General features: G+C 41.0%; 1 long non-coding RNA gene across 1 annotated transcript; it reads right to left on the bottom strand.

Annotated features, from left to right (window-relative positions):
* Positions 1-653: 653 nt before the first annotated feature.
* On the bottom strand, positions 654-22,630 carry LOC132529728 (uncharacterized). Its single transcript, XR_009543556.1, has 2 exons — positions 21,708-22,630; positions 654-998 (listed from the first exon to the last, which is right to left on the bottom strand). It is a non-coding gene; the product is annotated as an uncharacterized LOC132529728 (long non-coding RNA).
* Positions 22,631-23,360: the final 730 nt, after the last annotated feature.

The following is a 23,360-nucleotide window of genomic DNA, read 5'->3' on the forward strand; positions in this document are numbered from 1 at the left end:
AACACAACATTGTAAATCAACTATAATTCAATTAAAAAAAAGATAACTGCTAATTAAAGAAAAACCAGGTATCTCAAGTTAAATAATTTAGCACTTTTCTGTGTATGGGAAGATGCAAGAGCCTGGGCTTAATGAAATTATTCCTTTGATATGCACCTTATCTAGGGCCAGTATCCTGCTTTTCTCCATCCTGAATCCCCTAAGGGTGCACCGTAAGGGGGCATCTGCAATGGCCACAATATCCTTTGTTTACTGATATAGCAAGTGACATTCTTTGTCCACATATCCATTGCAATTTCTTCTTTGATCTAAGGTTTATTTGTTTTATTTACTTATTTTTTATTGAACTATATAGTTGACTTACAATATGATGTTACTTTTAGTTGTACAACATAGTAATTCAATATTTTTTATAAATTACTCTCCATACAAAGTTATTATAAAATATAGTCTATGTTCTCTGTGCTGTACATTATATCCTTGTAATTTATGTACTTTACAACTACTACTTTGTATCTCTTGATCCCCTTCACCTATTTTGCCCCTCCCCCACCCCTCTCCCCTCTGATAACCACTAGTTTGTTTTCTGTATCTGTGAGTCTGTTTCTGGAAGAGGAGTTTTAAATCTAAAACAGTACAATGGAACTCATAGAGAATTTCTTTTTTTTTTTTAATTTATTTATTTTATTTATTTTTGGCTGCGTTGGGTCTTTGTTGCTGTGGGCTGGCATTCTCTAATTGTGGTGAGTGGGGGCTATTCTTAGTTGTGGTGCACGGGCTTCTCATTGCAGTGGCTTCTCTTGTTGCGGAGCATGGGCTCTAGGCGTGTAGGCTTCAGTAATTGTTGCACGTGGGCTCAGTAGTTGTGGCACACGGGTTTAGTTGCTCCAGAGCATGTGGGATCTTCCAGACCAGGGCTCGAACCCGCGTCCCCTGCACTGGCAGGCAGATTCTTAACCCCTGCGCCACCAGGGAAGTCCTGAGGATTTCTTATTTTCCTGTAAAATATGTTTTAAAAATATAACATGATTTTTTTCTAGCTTTATCAAGATATAATTGACATAAAAATTGTATACATTTAAATTGTACAAAGTCATGTTTTGACGTATCTATATATTATGAAATTACTACAACAATCAAACTAATTAACATATCCATCACCTCAGATTGCCACTATGTGTGTGTGTGTGTTGAAAGTGGTGTGATTTAAATTTTAAAAACCAATGCCTGTCTCTGCCGCCAAATTGTAACTTCTCTAAGATCAGCGTCATCGTCTTATTTATTGCTGTACCTCCTACTCCTAACACAGTGATGGGTACATAGAAGATGTCCAATAATTTTTTAGTTGAATAAGTGAGAAGTTAAATATGTAAACATAACAAAACCAGAACATCAGCTATGCCTTGAAAGATAAAATTAGCTAGATGATGCTACAATCCACACTTGTAGTTCTTTTTGAGTATAGGCGCTTTATGTCTCCGCAGCTTGTGTTTAGGTATGTGTATGTGGGATTCATCCTTTATCTCTGTCCCTTCTGTTTGATTCTTCATTTCTCATTCTTTCTTGATCTGTCAGTGCCCTTTTTCAATGCTTCTTTTCTTCCACTCTTACTGCTTTCTCTTTGGAGTATATTTTTCTTTGACTTACTTGTTGGGTAGAATTATATACTCCTTATTCCTAACTTAAAAACACGTGAGTTAGGGCTTCCCTGGTGGTGCAGTGGTTGAGAGTCCACCTGCCGATGCAGGGGACACGAGTTCATGCCCCAGTCCGGGAAGATCCCACATGCCGTGGAGCGGCTGGGCCAGTGAGCCATGGCCGCTGAGCCTGCGCGTCCGGAGCCTGTGCTCCACAACGGGAGAGTCCACAGCAGTGAGAGGCCCGCGTACTGCAAAAAAAAAACCCAAAACAAAACAAAAAACAAGTGAGTTAAATAGTATAATAAATTAAATTGTGTAATAATTTGTATAACTATTTGTATCAATGGTCATTGATAAAAGGACCTTTGTCCTCCTTGTTTAAAGTTAGTCTAACTCTTTAAGTGAAAAAGTAGTGAAAACTTCTGGTTTCTGGTTCCACATGTAAGGATGTTATTAGTGCCACTCTGTCCTAACAATTAAAAGTCTGCATGGACTGAAAAATCAACAACTTTTCTTGGATCTGTAAGAGACAAGGACACAGGGCAAACTGCTGCCCCCAAGACTGGAGAGACAGACTGGCAAGTACATGGAATCCAGGCCTTCCAGAGCAGAGATTCAAAAGTGAAAGCCACCATGGGAAACAGTGCTGGGATAGGAAATCAATTGACAAATTGTTGGAGGCTCATTATGGGTAAACATGAGTGTTAAAAACTCCAAGAGGAAGCTTCCCTGGTGGCGCAGTGGTTGAGAGTCCGCCTGCCGATGCAAGGAACGCAGGTTCGTGACCCGGTCCGGGAAGATCCCACATGCCGCGGAGCAGCTGGGCCCGTGAGCCATGGCCGCTGGGCCTGCGCGTCCGGAGCCTGTGCTCCGCAACGGGAGAGGCCACAACAGTCAGAGGCCCCACGTACCGCAAAAAAAAAAAACAAAAAAACCCCCAAAACTCCAGGGGGACTCAGTTATAGAAGGAACACTACATTTTTGTGAATTATACCTGCAGGAGCTCAAACAGGTTCTCACAGTAAATATCAGCGAAAATATCAGTGCTTCTGGCCGGGTGAGGAGAAAGGAACTATTTTGAAATATACCACAGCACTCTGTTCTTAACAAGGCCTGCCCTCAGGGGAAACTAGTTAACCAGAACCTAATTTGCTGGGGTATTATCAGAGCCTCATTGAATTGGGAGAAGGAAAATACCCAACTCCCACCCACTCTAGCCATGCTGTCCCACCTAAGTAGGGAGAAAAAGCTGGGAAACACGTTTGAGGTTCACAGTTAAGAGGCATAGGCTCACTAAGATTGAGACCTAATCATAGGACTGTGGAAGGCTTCTCATCCCCCTCACAATTTATCATCACATTACTAAAGTCCTATTTATAGTAGTTCTTTTTACCTGGTACATCCTGTCTGGCTATCAAGAAAAAAATTTCAAGGCATGGTAAAAGGCAAAAAACACAACTTGAAGAGGTAGAGCAAGCATCAGAACCAAACATGGCAAGGATGTTGGAATTATTAGACCAGGAATTTAAAACATCTATAATTAATATGCTAAGAATTACATCTGACTTCTCAGAAAACATGCAAGCAAGAAGATAGTGGAATGAAATACTTTGAGAGAAAAAAACCACCAACCTAGAATTCTGTACCCTGTGAAATTATCCTTCAAAAATGAAAAAGAAATGAAGACTTTCTCAGACAAACAAAAATTGAGGGAATCTGTTGCCAGTACACCTGCCATGCAAGAAATATTAAAAGAAGTTCTTTAGAGAGAAGGAAAATTGTATAGGTCAGAAACTCAGATGTACATTAGGAAAGGAACAACATTGAAGAAAGAATAAATGAAAGTAAAATAAAAACTTTTATTTTTCTTATTCTTAATTGATCTAGCAGATAACAGTTGGCTCAAAATAATAGCAGCAATGTATTTGATTATGTGTGCTTATGTATATATCTTATATATGTATATATATATGCTATGTATGCTTTTTATAAGTGAAATGAATGACAGCGATGATACAAGGGATAGGAGGGAGGAATTAGGATTATTTTATTGTAATAAAGTATGCACACTACCCAGGAAGACGTATACGGTTATTTGAAAGTGGACTTGGATTACTTGTAAATGTTTATTGCTAACTCTAGGGCAACCACTCAAAATGGTAAAGAAAAAAAAATTCTTTTTATACATATACGTGTGTGAGTGTATGTGTGCGTGCAAGAGGAAGGAGGGAAAATGGAATCATAAAAAGCTCAATTAAAGTGACAAAAAGCAGAGAAAGAGTGAAAGACAGAAATAAAGGAACAAAGAACAAGGGCAAAACATAGAAAACAGTAACAAATATGATAGATATTAATCTACTATGTTAATAATCACTTTTGAGGGACTTCCCAGGCGGTCCAGTGATTAAGACTCTGTGCTTCCACTGCGGGGGGCATGGGTTCAGTCCCTGGTTGGGGAACTAAGATCCTACGTGCTGTGCAGCACAGCCAAAAAATTTTTTTAAAAAATCACTTTGAATGCCAACGGTATAAATGTACCAGTTAAAAGACAGAGATTGTCAGAGTGGATCAAAAAATAAAACCCAGGGACTTCCCTGGTGGCACAGTGGTTAAGAATCCACCTGCCAATGCAGGGGACACAGGTTCGAGCCCTGGTCTGGGAAGATCCCACATTCCGCGGAGCAACAAAGCCCATGCGCCACAACTACTGAGCCTGCACCACAACTACTGAAGCCTGCACACCTAGAGCCAGTGCTCTGCAACAAGAGAAGCCACCACAATGAGAAGCCTGCACACCACAACCAAGAGTAGCCCCTGCTCGCCACAACTAGCGAAAGCCCGTGCGAGCAACAAAGACCCAATGCAGCCAAAAAAAAAAAAAAAAAAAAAATCAACGAATATAATCCATTGCATATACAGGCTGAAGAAGAAAAGTCACATAATCATGTCAATGGATGCAGAAAACGCATTTGACAAAATCCAACACCCACTCATGATAAAAACTGTCAATAAACTATGAACAGAGGGTAACTTCCTTAACCTGATTAAACAATATCTGCAGAAAACCTACAGCTAACATCATACTTCTCATGGGAAACTAGAAGCTTGCCCACCAAGATCAGGAACAAGGCAAAGATGTCCTCTCTCACCACTCCTTGTCAACACTGTACTGGAAGTCCTCACTAATGCATTAAGACAAGTAAAGGAAATAAAAGATATAGTTTGGTAAAGAAGAAATAAAAACAGTCTTTGTTTGCACATGACATGCACATGACATCTATATAGAAAATCTGAAAGAATCAACCAAAAATCTCCTGGAACTAATGAACAATTATAGCAAAGTTGCAGGACAAAGATTAATACAGGCACACCTCATTTTTTATTTTTAATTTATTTATTATTTTTGGCTGTGTTGGGTCTTTGCTGCTGTGCACGAGCTTTCTCTAGTTGCAGTGAGGGGGGAGCTACTCTTCGTTGCAGTGTGCGGGCTTCTCATTGCGGTGGCTTCTCTTGTTGTGGAGTACGGGCTGTAGAGCACACGGGCTTCAGTAGATGCGGCACGTGGGCTCGGTAGTTGTGGCTCACGGGCTTAGATGCTCCGCAGCATGTGGGATCTTCCTGGACCAGGGCTTGAACCCGTGTCCCCTGCATTGGCAGGCGGATTCTTAACCACTGCGCCACCAGGGAAGCCCACACCTCATTTTATTGTACTTTGTTTTATCGTGCTTTGCAGATATTGTGGGTTTTTTTGTTTTGTTTTGTTTTTTTGCAACTTGAAGGTTGTGGCAACCATGTGTTAAGCAAAGTCTATTGATATCATTTTTAAAAAATTTTTTATTTTATTTATTTATTTTTGGTTGTATTGAGTCTTCGCTGCTGCACGTGGGCTTCTCATTGCAGTGGCCTCTCCTGCCGCGGAGCAAGGGCCCCAGGTGCACAGGCTTTGGCAACTGTGGCCCACAGGCTCCAGAGCACAGGCCCAGCAGCTGGGACACACGGGCCTAGCTGCTCTGCGGCATGTGGGATTCCCCCATACCAGGGCCTGAACCCGTGTCCCTCGCATTGGCAGGCGGACTCCCAACCACTGCGCCACCAGGGAAGCCCAATACCATTTTTTAAACACTATTTGCTTACTTCATGTCTCTGTGTCATATTTTGGTAATTCTCGCAATATTTCAAACCCCACTACCAGCAAAAATATTATGACTTGCTGAAGGCTGAGATAATGGTTAGCATTTTTTAGCAATAAAGTATTTTAAAATTAAAATACGTATTTTTTAAAACATAATGCTATTGCATACTTAATAGACAATAGTATAGTGTAAACATAACTTTTATGCACTAGGAAACCAAAAAATTCATGACTCGCTTTATTGTGATATTTGCTTTATTGCATTTTATCAGAGGTATGCCTGTATACAAAAGTCAATCACGTTCCTATATACCAGAAATGAAAAATGGAATTTGAAATTAAAAACACAATACCATTAACTTTAGCACCCCTAAAATTAAATACTTAGGTATAAATTAACAAAATATTTACAAGATTTATGTGAGGAAACTACAAAACTCTGATGACAAAATTAAAGAACTAAATAAATGAAGAAATATTCCATGTTCAAGAATAGGAAGACTCATTATTGTCAAGATGTCAGTTCTTTCCAACTTGATCTAGAGATTCAAAGTGATCCCAATCAAAATCACAGCAAGCTATTTTGTGAATATTAATAAACTAACTCTAAAAATTATATGGACAGGCAAAAGACCCGGAATAGTTAATGCAATATTGAAAAAGAACAAGGTTGGAAGACTGACACTAGTTGAATTCAAGATTTACTATAGAGTCACAATAATCAAAATAGTGTGATATTAATGAAAGAACAGACAAATAGATCAATGGGACAGAATAGAGACCAGAAGTAGATCCACATAAATATAGTCATCTTTGAGAAAAGAGCAAAGTCAATATAATGGAGCAAGGATACTTTCTTCAACAAACGATGCTGGAACAACTGGACATCCACCTGCAAAAAAAATGAATCTAGATATAGACCTTATATCCTTCATCAAAATTAACTCAAAATGGATCATAGACCTAAATGTAAAACACAAAACTATAAAACTCCTAAAAGATAACAGGAGAAAACCTAGGTTACCTTAGTTGTGGTGATACCTTTTTGGATACAACACCAAAGCCATGATCCATTAAAGAAATAATTGATAAGCAGGACTGCATTTAAACTAAAAACTTCTGCTTTATAAAAGACAACATGAAAAGAATGAGAAGACAAGCCACAAACTGGGAGAGAAGGTTTGCAAAGGACACATCTGATAAAGTGATGTTATCCAAAATATATAAAGAACTCTTAAAACTCCACAATAAGAAAACAAACAACCTGATTTATCAAAATGGGTCAAAGGCCTCAACAGACACTTCACCAAAGAAGATATAGATAGGCAAATAAGCATATGAAGAGATCCTCCACATCATAGGTCATCAGGGAAATGCAAATTAAAACAACAACGAGATCCCACTATACACCTATTAGAGGGACCAAATCCAAAATACTGACAACACCGAATGCTGGAAAGGCTTTGGAGCAACAGGAACTCTCATGTATTACTGGTAGGAATGCAACAAGGCACAGCCACTTTGGAAGGCAGTTTGGACGTTTCTTACAAAACTAAACATACTCTTACTATATGATCCAGCAATCATGTTCCTTGGTATTTAGCCAAAGGAGTTGAAAACTTATGTCCACATGAAAATCTGCACACAGATGTTTATGGCAGCTTTATTCATGTGAAAACTTAGAAGCAACAAACATGTCCTTCAGTAGGTGAATAGATAAATAATGGTACATCCAGGGACTTCCCTGGTGGCACAGTGGTTAAGAATCCACCTGCCAATGCAGGGGACATGGGTTTGATCCCTGGTGTGGGAAGATCCCACATGCTGCAGATCAACTAAGCCCGTGCGCCACAACTACTGAGCCTGTGCTCTGAAGCCCACAAGCCACAGCTACTGAGCTTGCATGCTGCAACTACTGAAGGCCGTGTGCCTAGAGCCCATGCTCTGCAACAAGAGAAGCCACCACAATGAGAAGTCCATGCACCATAACGAGGAGTAGTCCCCGCTTGCTGCAACTAGAGAAAGCCCGCGGACATCAATGAAGGCCCAACGCAGCAGCCCCCCACCAGAAAAAATGGTACATCCAGACAATGGGATATTATTCAATGCTTTAAAGAAAAAAAAAGAAAAAAGAGCGACTAAGCCATAAAAAGACATGCGGGAATCTTAAAAGTATATCATTAAGTGAAAGAAGCCAACCTGAAAAGCCTAATCCCTACTGTATGATTCCAACTATGACATTCTGGAAAAGGCAATGAAAATTCTATGTATGATACTGTAACGATGGATATGTGTCGTTATACGTTTGTCCAAATCCATAGAATGTACGACACCAAGAGTGAACCCTAAGGTAAACTGTGGACTTTGGGTTATTATATCACTGCAGGTTCATCAGTTGTAACAAATGTACCACTCTGGTGGGGATGTTGGCAATGGGAGAGCCTATGCATGTGTGGGCAGAGGGTATATGGGAACTCTCTGTACCTTCCTATCAATTTTTTTTTTTTTAATGCGGTACGCGGGCCTCTCACTGTTGTGGCCTCTCCCATTGCGGAGCACAGGCTCCGGAGGCGCAGGCTCAGCGGCCATGGCTCACAGGCCCAGCCGCTCTGCGGCATGTGGGATCTTCCCGGACCGGGGCACAAACCCGTGTCCCCTGCATCGGCAGGCGGACTCTCAACCACTGCACCACCAGGGAAGCCCACTTTCCTATCAGTTTTGATGCGAACTTAAATCTACTAAAAAATAAAGTCTTGGAGTGACATCAGCATCATAGTGGCATGACACCCTCCTTTTTCTCTCCCCTTCAATCTACAATCAGTAAAACATTCATAACTCAACAAAGGTTCCTCTGACCAACACACCAGGACACTGGAGAGTTCCACACATCTGCACATCAAAAGGTGGGTGGACTGGAACACATAGTGAAGGCAGAACCAGGGGAAGAGAGGAGGCAGTGCCTGTGATCCTAGCCCCCCAACCACAGTGACTGACCCTGCAGACTCAGAGAACCTGGTAGCAGCAGGGAAGGGGGAGCACAAGACACCAGCCCCCGGCCATGACAGCACCTGTCACCACAGGAAACTGAGCAGCAGCAGCAGGGCCTGGGTCCCTGTCCCTCCAGATGCAAAGGCGCCTGCAACTCTGGCCCCCTTGCCTGAAACAGCAGTGCCTGTAAACCTGACAACCCCCATGTGGCAGAGATGCCTATGACCCAGCTCCCCCCACTTCTCCTTCCCCACATTGGCAGAGCCTGTGACCCAGGTGACCCTACATGTGGCAGAGGCACCCAGTATCCCAGTGCCACATGTGGTGACGCTAGCAACAGCAGCAACACTGACAGCAGTAAGGCACCAGTGATGCTTGGGGCACAAGTAGTGAAGACAAGGTGCCTGTGATACCTCTAGCAGAGGCAGTGGAGGGTGGAAAATGCTGATTCTCAAATATAGCCAGAAGCAGCTCAGGTTAAGAAAACCCAAAACTTATGCTATAGCACTACTTACTGAAAAACAAAAGAAAGGCCTCTAATTATTAACCTATGTATTGTTAGTATTATGTAAAAAAAGCTTTACCTAAAGAAGAAAGGTATTCACTACTTCAAATGTGCCAGCAGAGAAGCAAGTCATCAAGCACCATGAAAAACCACAGTAACACAGCATCACACAAAAAAGAGACAATTTGCCAGAAACAAACTTAAATTCATAGAATATTGGGATCTAACTGATAGAGAATTCAATATAGCTATCATGAAGAAACTTGATGAGCTACAGAAAATTCAAAAAGGCAGTTCAATGAGCTTAGGAATAAAATTAATGAACAGAAAGAATACTTTATAAAAAAGGTTGAAATTCTACAAAGAGCTGAACAGAAATGCTAGAGCTGGGATGAAGAATGCATTAGAAAGCACTGGAAATATAGCAGACCATATGGCAGAGAGAATTAGTGAGCTTGAAGACAGAAATTGAGAAATGATACAGGTAGAAGAGGAGAGAGAACTAAGGTCTAAAAAATAATGAAGGGGACTTCCCTGGTGGCGCAGTGGTTAAGAATCAGCCTGCCAATTCAGGGTACATGGGTTTGAGCCCTGGTCCGGGAAGATTCCACATGCCATGTAGCAACTAAGCCCATACGCCACAACTATGGAATCTGCACGCTAGAGCCCGCAAGCCACAACTACTTACCCCTCGTGCCACAACTACTGAAGCCTGTGCGCCTGGAGCTGGTGCTCCACGACAAGAGAAACCACTGCAACGAGAAGCCCACACAACACAACAAAGAGTAGCCCCTGCTCGCTGCAACTACAGAAAGCCCGCGTGCAGCAACGAAGACCCAATGCAGCCAAAAATAAATAAATAAAACAAATAAATTTATTAAAAAAATAATGAAGAAATGTTATGAGAAATATCCAACTCTATTAGGAAAGGCAACATAAGGATAATGGGTATTCCAGAAGGAGAAGGTTGCAGAGTTTATTTAAAGAAATAATTGCTGAGAACTTCCCAAACCTGGGGAAGGAACCAGATATATAAGTCCACTAAGCTAAGAGAACACCTAATTACCCCAATGCAAAAAGACCTCCTCAAAGAAACATTCTAGTAAAACTATCAAAAGTCAACGATAAAGAAAGAATTTTAAAGGAAACCAAGGAAAAAAAGATGGTAACCTACAAAAAAACCCAAAAAGCAAACAAACAAAACATTAGGCTGTCAGCAGATTTCTCAGCAGAAACTCTACATGCCACGAGTAGAATAACACACTCAAAGCACTGAAAGATAGGGACTTCCCTGGTGGTCCAGTGGTTGGGACTCTGTGCTCCCAATGCAGGGGGCCTGGATTCGATCCCTGGTTAGGGAACTAGATCCTGCTAACCTCAACTAAGAGCCTGCATGCCACAACTAAAGATCCCATGTGCCACAACCAAGACCTGGTGAAGCTAAATAAATACATAAATAAATAAACATTTTTTTTAAAAAAATTGAAAGATAAAAACTGTCAGCAAAGAATACTCTATCCAGGGCTTCCCTGGTGGTGCAGTGGTTAAGAATACACCTGCCAATGCAAGGGACATGGGTTCAAGCCCTGGTCCGGGAAGATCCCACATGCTGTGCAGCAACTAAACCTGTGCGCCACAACTACTGAGCCTGTGTGCCTAGAGTCCATGCTCTGCAACAAGAGAAGCCACCGCAATGAGAAGCCCACACACCGCACAAAGAGTAGTCCCTGCTCGCTGCAACTAGAGAAAGCCCACACGCAGCAACGAAGACCCAATACAGACAAAATAAATAAATAAAATAAATTTATTAAAAAAAAAAGAATACTCTATCCAGCAGTTATCCTTCAGATAAGGAGAAATAAAGCCTTTCTCAGACAAACAAAAGCTGAGGGAGTTCATCAACACTAGTTGTGCCTTACAAGAAATGTTGAAAAGAGCTCTTTCACCTGAAAGAAAAAGGCAAAAGTACACAAAACTTTGAGTTGATAAAGAGAGAGTCAGAATCAGAAAATTGTAACTCCATATCAGTATAGGTTGTTAAATAATTATAGCATAAAGTTTAAAGGGGAAAAAAAGCAGTAAAAATAACTATAGCTACTTCAATTTGTTAACAAACTCACAACATAAAACAGGATAATTTGAGACAACAATAACATAAAAGGGGAAGAGAAAAAGGACAGAACTCATATAGACAAATGAAGATAACATGTTATCAACAGAAAAAGGACTATTTTATCTATGAGACATTTGATACAAACCTCATGGTAACTACAAAACTTAAGTCTAGGGCAGAGACACAAAACATATAAAAAGAGGAAGCTGAGAAAAACATCCTAGAAAACCATGAAAATAAAATGGCAGACAGAAATACACACAAAAAAAGAAACAACAGAGATACAGAGCAACCAGAAAATAAAAGATAAAATGGCAGTACTAAGTTCTCATTTATCAATAATCACCCTAAATGTAAATTGACTGAATTCATGAATCAAAAGACACAAAGTGGCTGATGAATTAAAAAAACAAGACCCAATTATACGCTGCCTCCAGAAGACTCATCTCGGCTCTAAAGACATAAATAGGCTCAAAAGTGAAGGGATAAAAGATGATACTCCAAGCAAATAGCAGCCAAATAAAGCAGATGTAGCCGTACTCATATCAGACAAAATAGACTTCAAGCCAAAAAAGGCAACAAGAGACAAAGATGGATGTTATATAATGATAAAAGGGACAACTCATCAAGAAGACATAACGATTATTCATATATATGCACCTAACATAGGAGCACAAAAAGATATAAAGCAATTATTAACAGATCTAAAGGAAGAAACTGACAGCAACACAATAATAGAGGAGGACTTTGATACTCCAGTTACATCAATGGATAGATCATTCAGACAGAAAGTCAACAAGGAAACAGTGGCCTTAGATAAAACATTAGATTAGGGCTTCCCTGGTGGCGCAGTGGTTGAGAGTCTGCCTGCCGATGCAGGGGACGCGGGTTCGTGCCCCGGTCCGGGAGGATCCCACGTGCCGTGGAGCGGCTGGGCCCGTGAGCCATGACTGCTGAGCCTGCGTGTCCGGAGCCTGTGCTCCGCAACGGGAGAAGCCACAACAGTGAGAGGCCCGCGCACTGCAAAAAAGCCAAACAAACAAAAAACGTTAGATTAGATGGACTTAATAGAATTATAGAGAACATTCCAACCAAAAGCATCAGAATACAAGTTCTTCTCAAGTGCATATGGAAAATTCTCAAGGATAGACCATAAGTTGGAAAACAAAACAAGTCTCAATAAATTTAAGAAGATTGAAATCATATCAAGCATCTTTTCCTACCACAGTGGTTTGAAACTAGAAATCAACTACAAGAATAAAGCTGGAAAAATCACAAATGTGGAGACTAAACAACATGTTACTGAAAAACTATTGAGTCAACATAGAACCCAAAGGAGAAATAAAAAATATCTGAAGACAAATGAAAATGAAAACATGACATACCAAAATCTAAGGAATGCAGCAAAAGTGGTACTACAAGGAGAGTTTATAGCAATACAGGCCTACCTCAAGAAATAAGAAAAAATTCAAATAAACACTCTAACCTTACACCTAAAAGAACTAGAAAAAGAAGAGCAAACAAAGCCCAAAGTTAGTAGAGGGAAGGAAATACAAAAAGCAGAGCAGAAATAAATAAAATAGAAACTAAAAAGACAATAAAAAAAATCAATGAAACTAAGAGCTGGTTCTTTGAAAAGATAAATAAGATTGACAAACTTTTAGCTAGACTCACTAACAAAAAAAAAGAGAGAGAAGGTTCCAATAAATAAAGTCAGAAATAAAAGAGGAGAAATTGCAACTGATATCACAGAAATAAAAAAGAATTACAAGAGAATACCATGAACACCTATATGACAACAAACTGGACAACCTAGAAAAATGGATAAATTCTTAGAATCATACAACCTTCCAAGACTGAATCATGAAGAAATAGAAAATCTGAACAGGCCAATCACTAGTAAAGAGATTGAAACAGTAATCAAAAATCTTCCAAAAAACAAAGTCCAGGACCAGACAGCTTCACAGGTGAATTCTCCCCCAAATTCAAAAAGGATATAAACCTATCCTTCTCAAACTCTTCCAAAAAATTGAAGAAGAGGGAACAGTTCGAAACTCATTTTACAAGGCCAACATTACCCTGATACCAAAAGCAAGCAAGGACAATAAGAAAATTACAGGCCAATATCCCTGATAAATATAGATTCAAAAATCCTCAACAAATTATTAGCAAACTGAGTATAACAATACACCAGAAGGTTTATATACTATGATCAAGTGGTATTTATTCCAGGGATGCAAGAATGGTTCAATATTGGCAAATCAATCAATGTGATACACCACATTAACAAAATGAAGGATAAAAATTATATTATTATCTCAATAGATGCAGAAAAAGCATTTGACAAATTAAACCTGTTTTTCAAAGATTTCAATCTGATTCATGCACTATAAAGCCACTCACCCTCACAATGGCCTGTAAACCCAACTTCAGTAGGAGTTAAAGAATCTAGGATTTAGAGTCAGGGAGTAGTGATTTCATCCTGCCCTTCCAATTAGCTGATAGGTTGTGCCTGTTAGGCACTGAGATACAGAATTCAAAGATGTAGTTTCTGCCTTGAAAGCACCTGGGCAAAGAAAGATTACAGAAAAACACTTTTCATCCAACAAGCATTCATTGAGCACCTACTGTGTGCCAAGCACTATTCTTCACAGCATGGAATCATGGTCAAAAGTACAGACTCTGGAATCAGCCTCCCTGAGTTCAAATCCCAGCTCTGCCATTTACTAGCTGTATGACCTCGGACAATGTATTCTACCTCTTGGTGCTTCACTCTCCTAATCTATAAAAGGGCGATAACAGGAATTCCCTGGCAGTCCTGTGGTTAGGACTCTGCGCTTTCACTGTCGAGGGCACAGGTTCCATCCCTGGACAGGGAACTAAGAACCTGCCAGCTGAGTGGTGCAGTCGAATATAAAAAAATTTTTTAATACAATAAAAATAATAAACGGGCGATAATAATAGTACTTAACTCAGAGCATTATTATTACAACAAAATGAGTGCCCAATTGTAAAGCACTTAAGGCAATGCCTTGCACATTGGAAATTATATATAAGTTTTTGTTAAATAAATAAAAATAGGCACTGGGAAGCAAAGCTGTAGCTATAATTTGTCTTAAAATTTGTCAGGACCTTGGCATGGAAAAAAAATAAGTTATTTTATTTTATCTTTTTTTTTTTTTTTTTGCGGTACGCGGGCCTCTCACTGTTGCGGCCTCTCCCGTTGCGGAGCACAGGCTCTGGACGTGCAGGCTCAGCAGCCATGGCTCACGGGCCCAGCCGCTCCGCGGCATGTGGGATCCTCCCAGACCGGGGCACGAACCCACGTCCCCTGCATCGGCAGGCGGACTCTCAACCACTGAGCCACCAGGGAAGTCCTATCATTATTTTTTTAATAAACAACTCTTTTTAAAATTAATTTATTTTGGCTATGCTGGGTCTTAGTTGCAGGATCTTTAGTTGCGGCATGAGGACTTCTTAGGTGTGGCATGCAGACTCTTGGTTGTGGCATGCAAACTCATAGTTGCAGCATGCATGGGGGATCTAGTTCCCCGACCAGGGATTGAACCCAGGCCCCCTGCATTGGGAGCGTGGTGTCTTACCCACTGGACCACCAGGGAAGTCCCACGTTACTTTATTTAACACTTTCCTATATTGAGAGGATGATTATGAAGAAAAACAGTAGTTTAAAAGTCAGTTTTATAAATTCATTCATCTGCTCCACAAATATCCATGGAGTCCTGCTCTGAGACAGGCACTGTTCTGTACAGTAAACAAAGTGCCTCAAAGAACTTAGAGCCCAGTGGGAAAGACAACATGGAACAAACATGCAAATAGCCATAAACTTACAACTGAAATTTGTGCCAGGAGGGACAAGGCAGAGTCCAAAGAAAATTATAAAAGAAAGACTTAACCTAGATTAGGAAGCCTGGGGATGAGTCCTAGCAAGTGCTATTTAAGCTGAAATCTAAAAGATGAGGCTTAGAGGAGAAAAAAGGAATGTAGAAGGGAAAGGGGGAAATGTTCCAGGAAAGGGCACTGCAAATGTGAAGGCCTTGAATGTTAGAGGAATTTGGGGGTGCTCAAAGAAAGGAGGGAAGCTTGGGCGTTGGGAAACAGTGAGAGAAGAGTACGCTGAGACATGAAAACTGACACTTAGGCAGGAGCCACAGGATGCAGCGCCTTTTACCTGTACTAAGGATGTTTGGAGCAATAGAAAGGCATTAGAAATGATGCACAGGGTGCTGACATGATCATATTTGCACGCCAAAACATTGCTCTGAAGATATGAAGAATCAAAGTGTAACAAACCTACCATATTCTATTTTCTATAAATTTTCACATTAAGTTAAAGTAACTAGGAATATTGTAGATGTAACAACAGAGGTAAAAGTAATTGTTCAGCTTCTCCATTCAAAGATGCAAGTCCTAATCTTTTTTAAAATTAATTAATTAATTTATTTATTTATTTTTAGCTGCATTGGGTCTTCGTTGCTGCACACGGGCTTTCTCTTTAATTGCAGCAAGAGGGGATACTCTTCCTTGTGGTGTGCGGGCTTCTCATTGCAGTGGCTTCTCTTTGCTGCAGAGCATGGGCTCTAGGCACATGGGCTTCAGCAGTTATGGCACACAGGCTCAGTAGTTGTGGAGCACGGGTTTAGCTGTTCTGTGGCATGTGGGATCTTCCCAGACCAGGGCTCGAACCCATGTCCCCTGCACTGGCAATCGGATTCCTCACCACTGTGCCACGAGGGAAATCCCGCAAGTCCTAATCTTTTTTTTTTTTTGCTGTACGCGGGCCTCTCACTGTTGTGGCCTCTCCCGTTGCGGAGCACAGGCTCCGGACACGCAGGCTCAGTGGCCCTGGCTCACGGGCCTAGCCACTCCGCTGCATGTGGGATTTTCCCGTACCGGGGCACGAACCCGTGTCCCCTGCATCGGCAGGCGGACTCTCAACCACTGCGCCACCAGGGAAGCCCCGCAAGTCCTAATCTTGATTAAATATATTTACTTGTTATATTGAGAGCATACTAATAATTATAGGGCAAGTTAAGAATTTGACGTTCAGAATGTTAACAAATTTGTATTATTTTGGTTGGCTCAAAATGCCAAGCAAGTGTTATCATTTTATTTTTTTGTATAAATTTATTTATTTTATTTATTTCATTTTTGGCTGTGTTGGATCTTGGTTGCTGCAGGTGGGCTTTTCTCTGGTTGTGGAGAGTGGGGCTACTCTTCGCTGTGGTGTGCAGGCTTCTCATTGTGGTGGCTTCTCTTGTTGGGATCAGGGGCTCTAGGTGCACGGGCTTCAGTAGTTGTGGCACAGGGCTCAGCAGTTGTGGCTCATGGGTTCTAGAGTGCAGGCTCAGTAGTTGTGGCGCATGGGCTTAGTTGCTCCGCGGCATGTGGGATCCTCCTGGACCAGGGCTTGAATCCGTGTCTCCTGCGTTGGCAGGAGGATTCTTAACCACTGTGTCTCCAGGGAAGCCCCTCGTTTTATTTTTTTATTTCTTTTTTTTTTTTGGCCGCAACACTTGCGGGATCTTAGTTACCCAACCAGGGATTGAACCCTGGACCTCAGCAGTGAAAGTGTGGAGTTCTAACCACTGGGCTTCCAGGGAATTCCCCAAGTGTTGTCATTTTAATCTGATTTAGATAAGTGAGCAGTAGGAAGAAATGAAAGTAGGATATAAAAGTAGGAATGATTATAGATTCTATATTTGACAGAGAATTTTATTTACCTAAAAATTGTGAAAAAAATGGCAAGTCATTTTACTTTCAAAATTTTCTCAACTTCCAATAAGATCACCAAAGAAATCTACTCAGTCAAGCTGAGTTTAATAATTTTACTGCAGCAGAGGAGAGGCCACCTTGACTTAACTGTGACTCAGGAGCGAGGGTGCAGATTAGGGTAGGACTACTGAGGATCAAGAGTTTGAAGGCTTAGAGTTGTGGTTTAAAGATGGTCCTTCAAGGCAGAGACTTGTTTGGAACTGGGCCAAGTTTATGACAGCAAAGTGAAGATTTCTGAGTAGTTTTTGATAAACAAACTGGTGTCAGAGAAGCAAGCTCTCTGTCCAGGTGAGCAAGCTGTTATTTTAATAGGATAGCCATTTCTGTGGATGATCTGCCCAGACACACTGCTTGCTCGACATATCCTAAGGTAAGCAGTGAAGTTATCAATTCTTTGCAGTCCTATCTTCCTAGATAAGAATTTCATGGAACAAAGAATTAAGGCAAGTAGTCTCTATTTTCACTTTCCTTTCAAAAATTCTCCTTTTAAAATCCAGGGACTTCCCTGGCGGTCCAGTGGTTAAGACTCTGTGCTTCCAATGCAGGGGGCGCAGGTTCAATCCCTGGGCAGGGAGCTAAGATCCCACATGCTGCGTGGCACAGCCAATAAATAAATAAATAAATAAAATCCACGAATACAAGAGATCAACGAGATGTGGTTCAGAAAAATAACTGCAGCAAGTATAATAAAGGATTAATATCTTAATATATAAAGAACAATATTAATATTAAATATGTATGCTGCTACATGTTGTTCACATAATCTTTAAATGTATGCTGCTACATGTTGTTCACATAATCTTTAAATGTGAAGACTCAAATAGGTTAAAATTAAAAGCATGAAAAAAGTTATACCATGCAAATACTAGTGATAAGAAAGCTGGATTGGCTGTGTATATCAGACAGGCAGACTTCACAACAAGGAATATTAGTAGAGAGACAGATATATTTCATATGATAAAAGGATTCAAGAAGACATTAACAGTCCTAAATATATATGTACTTAATAATAGAGTTTCAGGACTTCCCTGGTTGCGCAGTGGTTTAGAATCCGCCTGCCAATGCAGGGGACACAGGTTTGAGCCCTGGTCTGGGAAGATCCCACATGCCGCGGAACAGCTAAGCCCGTGCATCGCAACTATTGAGCCTGCGCTCTAGAGCCCGTGACCCACAACTACTGAGCCCACGTGCCACGACTACTGAAGCCCGCATGCCTAGAGCCCGTGCTCCGCAATGAGAAGCCTGCAACGAAGAGTAGCCCCTGCTTGCTGCAACTAGAGAAAGCCCACACGCAGCAAGGAAGACCCAACGTAGCCAATAAATAAATAAATAAATAAAATTAAAAAAAAATAATAGAGCTTCAAAACAGACTGTTATATGGGAACAAAAGTGACAAAACTGAGAGAATATGGCTATTTCTCAATTATTGTTGGCTATTGTTTTCAATTATTTTTTCACCCCCTCCCAGTAACTAATAGAAAAATAGATAGGGAATTCCCTGGTGGTGCAGTGGTTAGGACTCTACGCTCTCACTGCCAAGGGCCTGGGTTCAATCCCTGGTCGGGGAACTTAGATCTCACAAGCCCTGTAGCAGCCAAAAAAGAAAGAAAAATAGATAGAAAGCAAGCAAACAGAACAAGATATAGAAAACAAAGAAAGAATGACAATGAGTCCTTCCTTGTCCTCAATCCCTAGAGCTCATCAATCACAATGTCTTCGTGATACAACCTCCTCTACACTTCTTAAATCTGTTCCCTCATCCCCATTTCCACGAGTTGGACATGAACTGACCTCTCTCCCCCATTAGTTAGCAGCAACCTAATTTCCCGTTGGTAATCAGGATCAACTTCCCAGCCATTTGTGTGGCCCCTGTTTCTCTGCTTGTTGTTTAAGTAGCATGAGAAACCCAAAATTGTTGGAGGGAGTGTCTGCTCCTAAATGAACAGAACTATGTCAGTGCTCACTAGTGGAACATTCTTTTCACTGGACACTGGGACCTCCAAACCCTCTGAGCCCAATGATTATAGAATGGAAAGAAAACTTTCCTTAAGTGGATTATTATTTTTGAAAGCAGAAGGCCATACAATGGAATATTATTCAGCCATAAAAAGGAATGAAGTATTGGTACATGCTATAACATGGATGAACCTTGAAAGCATCATGCTAAATGAAAGGAACCAGATGCAAAATGCCACATATTGCATTTCATTCATTCATACGAAATAACCAGAATAGGCAAATAAATCCATGGAGGCAGGAAGTAGATTAGTGGTTACCTAGGGCTCAGGGGAGGGGAATGGAGAGGACTGCTAAGGGTATGGGGTTGCTTTTGGAGGTGATGAGCATGTTCTGGAATTAGATAGTGGTTATGGTTGCACAACTTTGTGAAAACACTGAATCGCCAAATTGTACACATTATATGTGTATGTGAATTATACCTCAATTTTTAAAAAGCAAGGGGGAGAAGTGAATAGGACCTTTCTGAACCTCCTCCACTTGGTTCCTGGGCTCATGTATTTAGCTGTGCAGGAGATGTCACCATATATTTCTAATGGTTTAAGTCACATATTCATCGTGTACAACAGCACCCCAATCCTGTAAGGTAATTTTCTTTTAGCTGATGTAGTCACTGAGCCATTCTACCACTTTGTCAAGCCAGACGCTTCTGGGTTTCTGGGGCTTGTGATAATGCTAGTGAATTCTGTGAGTATAATTCCATTTCATTATGTCCTTCCCTGTAAACAAATTCCTCGGTCTGAGGTGATGTGTGTAGAATATGAATGAATGGAATATGAACTGCAATGAATGTTTAGTGCCAGTAGAAGCATTTTAGGCAGGAAAGGCAAATCCATATCTGGAGCATGTTTCTATTCCCGAGAGGACAAGTAGCTGCTCCTTCCATGATGGAAAGTGTCCAATGTATCAATTTGCCTCCAAATGGCTCACTGGTTCCCTGGGGGACGGTGTGTTCAATCAGGGGCTCAGCATGGCCTTGACTCTTAACACGTGAGGACCTGGCAGAGGCAGAAGCCAGATAAGCCTCAGTGAAGAAAAGTCCATGCACAGCCTCCTTTCCTGTTGCCATGTCACTTTATAAATGGGCCTGTTAAGCAAGTACCAGGCAGCTGGGGAAATAGGTTGCCTGTTACCATGGGACAGAATGTACTGTCCATCTGATTATTGAGAGGCTATTCTGCACCAGATGCCCTCTGATGAGCATTGATATGGGTTACAGATTTGTCATACATGCCCATTCTGAGAGGTCCCCCACTTAACTTTCCCCCAGACTTCACCAATTTTCCAACCTTGTTCTTCCTAAGGTTCCATTCAGCAGGTCAACCCATTAGCCACTGTCCATGAATCAACACTGCTTCATACATAGGATACTTACGCATCCATTTCCAAAATCAATAACCAGATACACTGGCTCTTCAGCCACTCTGCCACTTGCTTAATAGGTTTATCAAACCAGATATGGCATTTTCTACATATGTTCTGGTAGTTAACGTTGGTTTTGGTCTGTCTGGACTAGTTTATAGTTGCTACAGAGGTAAATGAAGCAGTACTTTGTGTCTGCTTCACATTTAATTACAACCAAGAATTTGCTCTTGTAAAGGCTGTGAAGTGTTAGAGTATAAGGAACTAAAAACGATTTAGAGGATTGATTCTCCCCTGCTCCTAGTGGCAGGCTATAATGACTTTGGCTTCATCACTGTCATTTCGTATCATCTCTGAGTAGGGCTATAAAATACTTCTGGTTGGAGTCAGCATATTGTACAAACCAATTGGTAAACCAGGACCCTACTTTCTTTCCTTCTGTTCACTCCTCATAAGGCCATATGTGTGGACTGAGGGAAAGCCAGTGCAGAAGGAGCAGGTATGAGAGAATGCTGGGCTGCTTGCCTATATGTTTTAATTATGCCTTCAAGACCTGCGTGGACTAGTCATGTACATACTATTTGCACTTAACTGTGAAATGCTGCTGCACCAGTCCAATCATGGAGCTTTGTGAATCAGATAACTCTGTACTCCTGGGCAGCTCAGGTTGCATAGTCAATTCGTGTCCTCAGAACAGGGCCCAGTAGCAACCTAGGAGCTTCTTCTCTAATGGAGAACACGTGTTAGCAAAGGAGGACATGGTGCTAGGGGGGCTGTGCTAGGATTCTCCTAAAAGATGTTTGTGAGAGGCTACAGACAGCACTGAAACTCCCTGTATCATTGGGCTTGCAGGGCCACTAGGCCTGAGGGGCAGGGCAGCTTGCACCACAGCCTGGGCCTGCTGGGGAACTTTCTCTTGCCTGGGGCCTCACAGAGATCTGGAGTCCTGTGAGTTATGATATAAACTGCTTAGGACAGCACATCCAGAGACCTATCAAATATCATGCCTCTTTGTGGTGGTGTCCAAGCTCATACTGCTTGCTGCACGACAGGCCAATAAATTGAGAGATGAAGTGTTGGGGCAAGGAATAGCAACTTTATTTAGAAAGCCAGCAGACCGAGAAGATGGTGAACTACAGTCCCAAAGAAACATCTTACCCGAGTTAGAATTCAGACTTCTTTTATATTAAAAGGGGAGGGAGTATGGCTGGTTGTTGCAGACTTCTTGGTGCAGACCAGACCCCGGAAGGTACATGATAATCCTTTGTTCTTGCAGCTATCCACATAGGTCTGGTCACCATGTTCCTGTAAACCTCCAACAAGACAAATGTTATTCTTTTCTGCAACTTTCTATCTCCATATAAATGAAAAGTATTATACCTTTAAAGGTCAAGCCTGGGAGGCAGAGTCTTGAAAATGGGCTATCATGTACATTTCAGGTTATAGGCAACATTCTTTTAGACAAAGGTGCAGAGCCAGCATGACTAAGCACAGGCAACAGAGCACAAAAGTTAGAGGTAAAGGAATAGATCCAGTATGGAGTCAGGTTTGTTCTTCTCTGTAACTTGTGCAATTTGCACCAGACTACTACCAGGCCCTCAAAACGTAACTAATGTCGCTGGCCCTTGAATTTTTTAAAAGGTTTATTTCACATCCTCTGGTGTGCATGTGCTTTATTAAGTCTTAGAGAATGCTTATTATTTTCTACTTGTCAGGTCCAATTAACATATCATCAAGAAAATGGACCAGTGTTCTCTAGGATGTCAATATGACAAATTTCACTCTATAACAGAAAGCAAAACACTTGAAAGCAGATGTCTAAGCTACAACCAAGTATACACATTGTTACTGGTCGATGTCATAGAAGTTGAAAGAATTAAGATCAGGAGGCTAGAGGGCAGCCAGGTGCTCAGTTAGCCCACAAGGGAACCTAGATAAGGCCTCAGACAGGCTATACTAGGTCTTATGCCTGTCTGGCAAAAGCCTGTGGGGATCCTAATGACTGAGAGATACACTTGGAATTTTCCACCCATCCTATAACACTATACTATCCAGTAAGGAACATATGGCCAAATAGCCACATGAACTATTTAAGTTTAAATTAATTAAAATTAAAGAGTTAAAAATTCAGTTCCTCAATAGATATATGTGGCTAGCACCTACACTGTCAGTCAGATACAGAACTACTGAACAGTACTGCTATAAAGTCAGAGTTGGAGTAGCCAGTGATATCTCCCTAATTAGCTAACCGACAAGGTTCCTATAGGCCTATCAAAACAACCCATGCACCTATGGTCAATTAATCTATGACAAAGGAGGCAAGAATGTACAATGGAGAAAAGACAGTCTCTTCAATAAGTAGTGCTGGGAAAACTGGACAACTTCATGTAAAAGAATAAAATTAGAACATTCTCTAATACCACTCACAAAAATAAACTCAAAATGGATCAAAGGCCTGGATATAAGGCCGGACATAGAACACTCTTTGACATAAATCGCAGCAATAGCTTCTTTGATCCACCTCCTAGAGTAATAAAAACAAAAATAAACAAATGAGACCTAATTAAACTTAAAAGCCTCTGCACAGCAAAGGAAACCATAAACAAAATGAAAAGACAACCCACAGAATGGGAGAAAATATTTTCAAATGAAGCGACCAACAAGGGATTAATCTCCAAAATATACAGACAGCTCATGCAGCTTTTTGTCAAAAAAAAAAAAAAAGCAAAAACCAGGCAGAAGATCTAAATAGACATTTCTCCAAAGAAGACATACTGATGGCCAAAAAGCACATGAAAAGATGTTCAATAT

The sequence above is a fragment of the Lagenorhynchus albirostris genome, chromosome 11, assembly GCF_949774975.1.
Source record: "Lagenorhynchus albirostris chromosome 11, mLagAlb1.1, whole genome shotgun sequence".
In the NCBI taxonomy this organism is placed as follows: domain Eukaryota; kingdom Metazoa; phylum Chordata; class Mammalia; order Artiodactyla; family Delphinidae; genus Lagenorhynchus; species Lagenorhynchus albirostris.